The sequence below is a fragment of the Eleutherodactylus coqui genome, chromosome 4, assembly GCF_035609145.1.
Source record: "Eleutherodactylus coqui strain aEleCoq1 chromosome 4, aEleCoq1.hap1, whole genome shotgun sequence".
In the NCBI taxonomy this organism is placed as follows: Eukaryota; Metazoa; Chordata; class Amphibia; order Anura; family Eleutherodactylidae; genus Eleutherodactylus; species Eleutherodactylus coqui.
Genome location: NC_089840.1, coordinates 182,689,443 through 182,698,210, shown reverse-complemented (window position 1 = coordinate 182,698,210; position 8,768 = coordinate 182,689,443).

Genomic DNA, 8,768 nt, shown 5'->3' with positions numbered 1-8,768 from the left:
TTAACAAAAATTGAATCAGAGTGCCATATTTGTGAACACTGATCACCACTCTTACCAACATAAATAACATTTCCAGATTGGGGAAAAACATACGCAATACATACTTGTTGCTTCCAGAAATTAAACATGAGCAGGTATTAGAATTTGATCTGTCCTAGTCTATATATATAAAATTGAATGTATGCGTGTCTGTATGTATGCGTGTCTGTCTGTGTGTCTGTCTGTCTGTTTGTCCTTTATGCGCTACTACACCATTCATCCGATCGCCATGAAACTTTGGGAAGCTGTTGAGTACACTCCTGGGAAGATTATAGGCATAGTACAACTATCCTATGATAAATGGCGCACGTGCGAGCGTCGTCGACAATTACCACCCCCCCCCCCACGTAGATCGTTCGATTTCCCTTATTGCCACTAATTCTCTCACTTCCCGATGTCGTAGAAACATTAAATTTGTCACAAGCATTGATTATGTCATAAATAGGAAAAGCTAATAGGTCGCAACTTGATTATTCAATTCTAAGCACCAAAGAATTAGCGTCCAAATTGTACGTACGAAATCTAATTTTCTCACTTCTCAATGTCATAGAAACTTGAAATTTAGCACGAGCATGGATTATGTCATAAATAGGAAAAGCTAATGGGTCCCAACTCGATTATTCAATTCTAAGCGCAAAAGAATTAGCATCCAAATTTTACGTATGGAATCTAATTCTCTCACTTCCCGATGTAATTTGGCACGAGCATTGATTATGTCATAAATAGGAAAAGCTAATGGGTCCCAACTCGATTATTCAATTCTAAGCGCAATAAAATTAGCATCCAAATTTTACGCACGAAATCTAATTCTCTCACTTCCCAATGTAATAGAAACTTGAAATTTGGCATGAGCATTCATTATGCCTAAATAGGAAAAGCTAATGGGTCCCAACTCGATTATTCAATTCTAAGCGCCAAACAATTAGCGTCCAAATTTTACGTACGGAATCTAATTTTCTCACTTCCCGATGTCATAGAAACATGAAATTTGGCATGAGCATTGATTATGTCATAAATAGGAAAAGTTAGTGGGTCCCAACTTGATTATTTAATTCTAAGCGCTAAACAATTAGCGTCCAAATTTTACGTACGGAATCTAATTCTTTCACTTCCCGATGTAATTTGGCACGGGCATTGATTATGTCATAAATAGGAAAAGTTAGTGGGTCCCAACTCGATTATTTAATTCTAATTGAACTGATTGGTTGTTATATATTATACCGCTGAGGTAACTTGAAAGCTGCGCTGTGATTGGTTGTTATCTTGATATATAAAAACGAATGTATATATGTCTGTCTTCGCAGCAACGCGCGACGGGTAAGCTAGTTTATTTATAAATTAGTGCAAAATGAACAATGCATTTCATTCTTATACAAGGTCAGAGACTACTATACACTACCTACTGGACCCCCAGTGGTGAATCGGAGGGACAAGTTGTATGTAGCAGCCAGAGATATTTCCTTGCACAATGATAGGGTGACTAAAAGAATAGAGGAAAGAGAAGGGGTTGAGCAACCCCCAGGAAAGGTTGGCAGATCCTTTTCAATTGTTTTTCCCAGTGTTCTCAGTTTTCAGATAAATTACTAATAAGGTGCAGCCAGCCCAAGACCCATACCACCTCTAAGGGGGACATGTTCCAACTAATGAAATGAACAACAAAAATCAGGATGTAGGCGCAACCTCATAGGAGAAGCACAAACACATGGAGTATGTTAACTCAATGTCTCTGTTTTTATTGTAGAAATCCAGTATATAAACATGTTTTGGGGCTTAAAGGGGTTGTCCGGCCAGAAACATTGCATGTCATTACTTCTGTTTGCCCATTTCCATGCACTTTGTAATATACATTGTGCATGGAAAATGAAGCAAACAGAAGTTTTGGACTTACCTGAAGGGGTGCCTGCCCCCCCCCCCCCCGTGTTGCTCCTCCGTCGTCCCTGGTTATGACAAGAATCTTCTCTTCTTCCTCTTTTCGGGCCGCAGCAGCTCTTGTCGGCGCGGGAACGAGCCTCTTCTCATCCGCACATGCGCAGTTCTTCTCTCTGCAGCCGGGAGCGATATACGATCTCCTTGTGTGCAGGGGGGGATGGAAGAGCGAGGAGCAGGAACTGAGCTCCCGCCCCCTCTCTGCCTCCTCTCTGCCCCTCTGCACTATTTTCAATGAGGAGAGGTGGGACGGGGCGGGGCTAATGAGTGCGCCTTGTGAAATGTGAAATGCGCCTAATGAAAAAGTTTGTCAAAGGTATGAATACCAGGAAGGACAGGCATTTCAGGCCAATTTACTAGATTGAGTGATACAAAGGTCAAGGAAGGTATTTTTGTTGGCCACAAATTCGACAACTTGTAAAGGATCCTGCATCTATGATGCAGAAAGACATGGCCCAACAGGATGGAAAAGTCTGAGCTATAGGTAGCAGAGTAACGGCCAATGGCCAGAAAGAAGTATGCAGGTGAGTTGTGACCAGATCTACGAAAACACAATAGTGTGGCAAATAAATCGTGAAATGGCATTTCGACTTATAATGCAATGGTTAATTATTCGTGCCTTTCTATGAAGTGAACCCATCATTTCCATTTACATAACGCACCTTTTCTGTCACCGCCTCGCCCTACAACACCATCCACCCTGTGCAATCATCGCATGTAAAACAACTGCAAGGACAACTACAGCTTTTAAAAAAAAAGAGCATATTAGTTAGTGTTTTAGATATTTGCAGCACATTTGAATGGGATATTTGCTAGATAACGCTTTTCAATAAAACCGTTATTTCTCTAGTTCCGGCAATTAAACCTCACTGTGACAAATTGTTCAACTAACAATGAGGAATACAGCTTTTCATAGCAGAGGATGATGTTTGCAAGAGGTGAAAGCATTTGCAGGACCTCGTCTTGAAAGAACACAAGGAGGAAAGGAGTTGGGTGTCTCTCTCCTGAGAAGTTCCATACCATGGTGAACTGCTGTTCATGCTGCCTGATAGAGACTCCAGCTAGAAGTATGACATGCAGAAGTTTTTACTTTTATTATTTGGTGTAAAAAGTGTGTTTTAACAGATCCTAAGAAAACTACCATGAGCGGGAGTCCCATTCTGTACAACATGGACAGCAGTGGAGAGAGCTCGCTCTTATAACAGCTACGACCAGCCAGGAAACAGAGAACACCTACTGCTGTGGCAGCACATTTGCTAGATGCAGGGGAAAAAATAATTTTTCTCTGAAGGTTACAGATGCAAAAAAGCAACCGCAGAGCTGTAAATTCTTGTTGCCATTTGCAAATTCTAGAGTGCAATGAAGACCCTTTTTGTTGCCTTAAGGAGTCCCATTTTATATGATTCACTGTATCAAAAACCTTTGAGAATTCATTGAATTCTACAACATTCACAGCCTTCCCCACGTCCAGTCTACACTTTAGCTCTCCCCATTGAAGCTAGTCATTATCTAGAATAGCTGCGTGAGCTCCTGGTTGTCATTTTGGTGTGTTCTAAACTTTCCTAGAAACAAATCTAATAAAATAACTACTTATGTGACAACTTGACAGAAGAGTACACTGCAAGGACTTACTATGCTTTAGGCTGATGTTATCTATAACAATTCACTGTGCTTTTATTAGTAATCACTGGAACAAGGAACTTGGATAATGCATGAATAATTAAATCTTATCTGTACACAAACAAGGTGTGTCATGAACATGTTAGAACAAATTCACTAGGTAGCGAGAACACAAATTGTACTTATCACCCGACGATCTTCTGGAAATCAACATGTAAATTTCATTGAACCGGTCATAAGTGTATGAATATTTTCTCATCAGTATCATAACTGTCCTTTGCTGTAGCAAAATCAGCACAAGGTAAATGCTAAACTTACACCATAAGCTATACACATGCTGAGAACTTGCTGCTGCAACAGCTATCTTAACAAAAGCTAATGTAAAGCTATTGAGGGGGCAAGAAAATTTCCTTTCACAGTTTATTTAGCGCATCAAGTGTCAAATTGTACTTTGCTACATCTGTAGATGAACAGATCTATGTCACTTTATTATGTACACTTACCTGTAGAGCTGCCCATACACTTTCAGCAGCTGTCAGCCAAACGCCCTTTTGGTTGACACCTCAATACACATAAACACTCAGTTTGGCCAAGCGTTCATATTGGGACAGTGGAACAGATGAAACACATATTTTTGGTACAAAGCATGCATGCCGATTTCTGGCACATTACGCCCAGAAAATCACCCTAATGACCCTTTCCCCATCATGTCTAGACTCACACTGCCTTTTTCCTTGTGTTACAAGACTTGACCTAAATAATTAGAATTTTCTTTTTCTTTTTCATGTCAAGAGGGTGTTGTCACTCTTTAAGGAGAGCACCAAAAAAGTGTGTGGAGACACCTAGAGGGTAAGTGGGTCAAAGGATGGCATCGTCTCTCCCCAAGGAGAGCACCCAGAAGGCTGTGGGAAGACAGCCGAGAGGTGAGGAGACTTGTAAAACCACGCATGCTCATCTGGGTAATTTCTGCAAATAAAGAAGATGGAACAATACCTCTGCAGCGCCACCTATTGGATGGCAGCATTCCTTCAAATCAATGTACGACTTTTTAACAAGTCTGTGAAATAATCATTGCCTATTCCCAATCATCGTTTCACAGACTTGTTAAAAAGTCGTACATTGATTTGAAGTAATGCTGCCATCCAATAGGTGACGCTGCAGAGGTATTGTTCCATCTTCCTTATTTTCTAATTAGTTAGGCACTGGAAAAAAATTTTTAACCAAGGGCATAGTTACAGTGTCTTCTAGAGTTAGCGTCCTGCAGCATTAAAGAGGAAAAAACTGGTTATAAAGAATCCATTGTTCCCAGTGTGAGTGGATGATATGTCGGGAAAATAAAACATGTCTCACTATGTTACACGCTTGATAAAGGAGGCAGCTCTGTATGTACGCTCTCCGAAACGCAATGCATTTCCTAAGTCTATATTGTTTCCTTATCCTGTATTATCGAATAAAAAAACAGAGGTGCGTGATCCATGTGTAACACTTTATAAGCAAACTTGGTTAAGTGAGAAGGCTCGCTGACCCTTGCAGACTCCTCACAAGAGTGCATTTTTCTTTTCTCACATATCATCCACTCACACACCGGGGGGCTCTGGATTCTTTATAAACTGTTTTTGCACCTCCTATGGAGTAAATGGGCCGCCTGACTACGATAGACTGCATGAAGACAGAGTAGCTGTAATGCGTCTCCTGCTTTACAGATGACGGACGATTATCCACCTGACAGAGTCCCACCATCTTCCCATTACTCCATCTATAAAAGGGGGTAATGACACGGAGAAGGTTGTTCTGACTGTCTGGCCCCATGTCATCCAGAAGTAGAGTCGCACAGCTTAGGGTTCCTGCTCATGGGTGGATATTTTCTGCAGAATCTGCAGCAAATACTGCCCATTACCTACTATGGAGATGTTGTTTCCTTCAGACGAGCGGAAATCAACTGGGATTTCCACGCGCGGAGGAAAAATTGTAGCATGCCACTTTTTTCTGCCGATTGTGGATCGGCTTAAGAGGGAGAGGTGGGAAGGGGTCGAGGAGTGGATGGATGATACTCATCTAATCCCATCTACTCATCCATCTTCATCCTCTTCACTTCAGCTCCCCGTGCACCAGCAGAGTCACGGCTTCAGCAACGTCACATTGAGAGGTCGTTGGAATTGGGAGGGAGCAGTCAGGAACATTCAGGTGACCTCATGGCTAGCAGGAGACAGAGTGGTTAGCGCAGGTCTGTCTTCTTGAAGGAGGGGTAACAGTGTGTTTGGTGCAGCACTGTTCACCCTCTCCCTACTTGGGGACTATCAGGAATGTTATGTAATCCCTGATGCCCAGCTAGAAGGGAGTAATGTAGATTATACTTGCCCGATAATTGGGTTTTCAAGATTGATAGGACAGAAAAAGCAAAAAACACAGAGGTTTAAGCCACCACCTTCTCCAGTTGCTTATAACAAACTGTCTAGAGTAAAATTTAAATGATAACGGAAATGACTAATATACGCACTTTTTTCTTTGGGGAGCGCATATAAGGGTGCTGTTGAGAAGACTCCCAAAAACCCAATTATCAAGTAAGTATAATCTACGACAGAACCACCTTAGATGTATCAACAAAACAGTAGTGCAGGACTACTGCTGAAAGGACCTTCTGTCTGAACGCCAAGTCTTCATCTGTCCTGACATCTAATTTATAGTGTCTGATAAAAGTATGTGGATTTTTCCACACTGCTGTTTTAGAAATCTGGTCAACTGAGGCAGAAGCCTGTTCAGCCCAGGTAGTCGATAGTGCTCGGGCTTTTAGTCCCTGTGGCACTGGTTTATTAATTGAAGGATATGCGTTCGAAATGGCTAGAAGCTTTCTTGTGCCCATTTATCCAAAAAATCTGAATAAAGAGGTTTGTATCTCTCCTCCATTGGCTAATATCCTGGATATATCGGAGAACTTCCTGTCTAACATCTAGAGCATAGAATCTTCTCTCTTGGTTGGTTTTAGGATTATTACAAAAGGATGGAATAGTAATATCCTGGGACTTGTGAAAAGGTGATACCACCTTTGGCAGAAAAGAGGGATCTAGTTTAAATACAATTTTAGTATCCAATACCCTAAGATACGGTTTCTACACTGACAAGGCCTGAAGCTCAGTCACTCTTCTAGCCATGGAAATTGCTACCAGAAAAAAAAAGTTTTTAAAGTTAGGGTTCTTATTGGCACTGATTGTAATGGCTCAAAAGGCAGTGCAGTGAGGGCCATCAATACAAATTTAGGTTTCAGGTGGGAAATATGTTAGCGGTTCTAGGTCTTAGTATTTCTACCACTTTTAAGAACCTAATGACCCATCTATTCTGAGATAACCTGGTATCGAGGAAAAGTATTGATATCTGAGCCCTAAGGGTAGCTGGAGCTACATCCTGATAGAACCCCTCCTGCAGAAAGATGAGTGGGATATTTTGGGATAATGACTGAACGCCCTCTCCTCGCAGCAGGAATTAAACCTTCCCCACACTTTAGGATACATCTTATAAGTGCTATCCTTCCGGCTTAACAACATGGTAGAAACAACCTTCTCAGACAGTCCTTTGCCTAGTAACATGGATCTTTTAGAATCCATGCCGTGAGATGCAGATTTTTTTTTAGGCCTGGATGTGAAAGGCGTCCTTGAGAGAGCAGATCTGGGATGTTTGGAAGAATAACTAGTAACTGGATGCTCGTCATCCTCAGAATAAAGAACCAACTGCTCTTGGGCCAGAATGGTTCTATAACAATCAGTGCACACTCCTCCTTCAGAAATTTCTGTAAAACTCTTAAAAAGATTGGGAGAAGGGAAACCGCATATACCAGTCCTCGGCCCCAACCCTGAGATAGCGCATCACTACTAACGGATGATCCCAAGGTTGAGGGAAAATTATTTTTTTAACTTCTTGTTTCTTCTGGTGGCAAATAAATTTATTTCTGGAACCCCCCATTTTTGTATTAGTTCTTGAAATACTGACTGGGAAAGACCCCACCCCCTTGATCTATTTTGTGTCGGCTGAGAGTCTTTTTTCACATATCTGTGAGCCTTTTCAGATGGGTGGCTGATATAAATTTTATGCAGGGTCGGGCCCAAGAAAAAACATTTTGTGCAATACTTTGAAGAGAGGCATGCTTTGTGCCCCCCGTTGGTTGACATACGGCACTGCTATGGCATTGTCCAATAAGACTCAAGTGTCGTCTGTCAGGTCTTCGAGTGTTGGAGAGCCCTCCAAATCGCATATACCGTCTTTTCCGGCGTGTAAGACGACCTCCAACTGTTACTTATACACTGCGAATACGCTGTAGGGAAAAAAACAAAAAAAACACAATACTCACCTCCCGTGGCGCTACTGCAGGCTGTCGCTCCAGCCTCCATGCCGACAGAGCATTGTTTTGTGGACGCGGGGCATTCAAGGAAGCTAATGCTCTGATTGGGCAACTCAGCGCTGCGTTAATCCCAGCCATTCAATGATGTTATTGAATGGCTGTGATTCGTTGACCCAGCACCGGCTTTCATTGGCTGACGCTGCGCTGAGTTAGCCAATCAGCGCATTAGCTTCCTGGAGGCCGTGCCGTCAAGCCCCGCGTCTAGAAAGCAATGCTCTGACAGCGTGGAGGAGGGAGCGGCCGCTTGCAGCAGCGCCGCAGAAGAGTATTGATTTTTTTATCTTCTACAACGTATAAGACCACCCCCGACTTGAAAGATTTTTCTGAGTTAAAAAGTAAACTTACACTGGAAAATACGGAACTCAGAAATTTGAAGACAGATTTCTGACTTTCTCAGACCACGTTTTCTGAAACTAGGGGTGCTTTATCTTAGCCGCCCCAGCCTGATGCACTGGCATCCGTTGTGACTTGTATGGCCTTGTTTTGGAGCCTCTCTACCCCCTTGTCTTTGATGTTTTGGTCTGCAAGCCACCGCTGAAAAGCTCTTTACAGCATTCCATATTACCATACTTTTGTCCAGCAAGGACTGTTTCTTGTCCCAAGATTGCCCCCCTGCAGGACACTAGTGTTGAAACCAGCCCATGCTACTGCAGGAATATGTGCTGCAAGCTTTCCCAAAAAGGACATTGCTTTCCCTAGAAGTCCTGACATGTAGGAAGGAGGTTACAGCTGCCTGAAAGGTCCTGGGCTGTCTGCTGGCAAAAATGAACTGTGTTTTAGGCCGCCTGCAGGC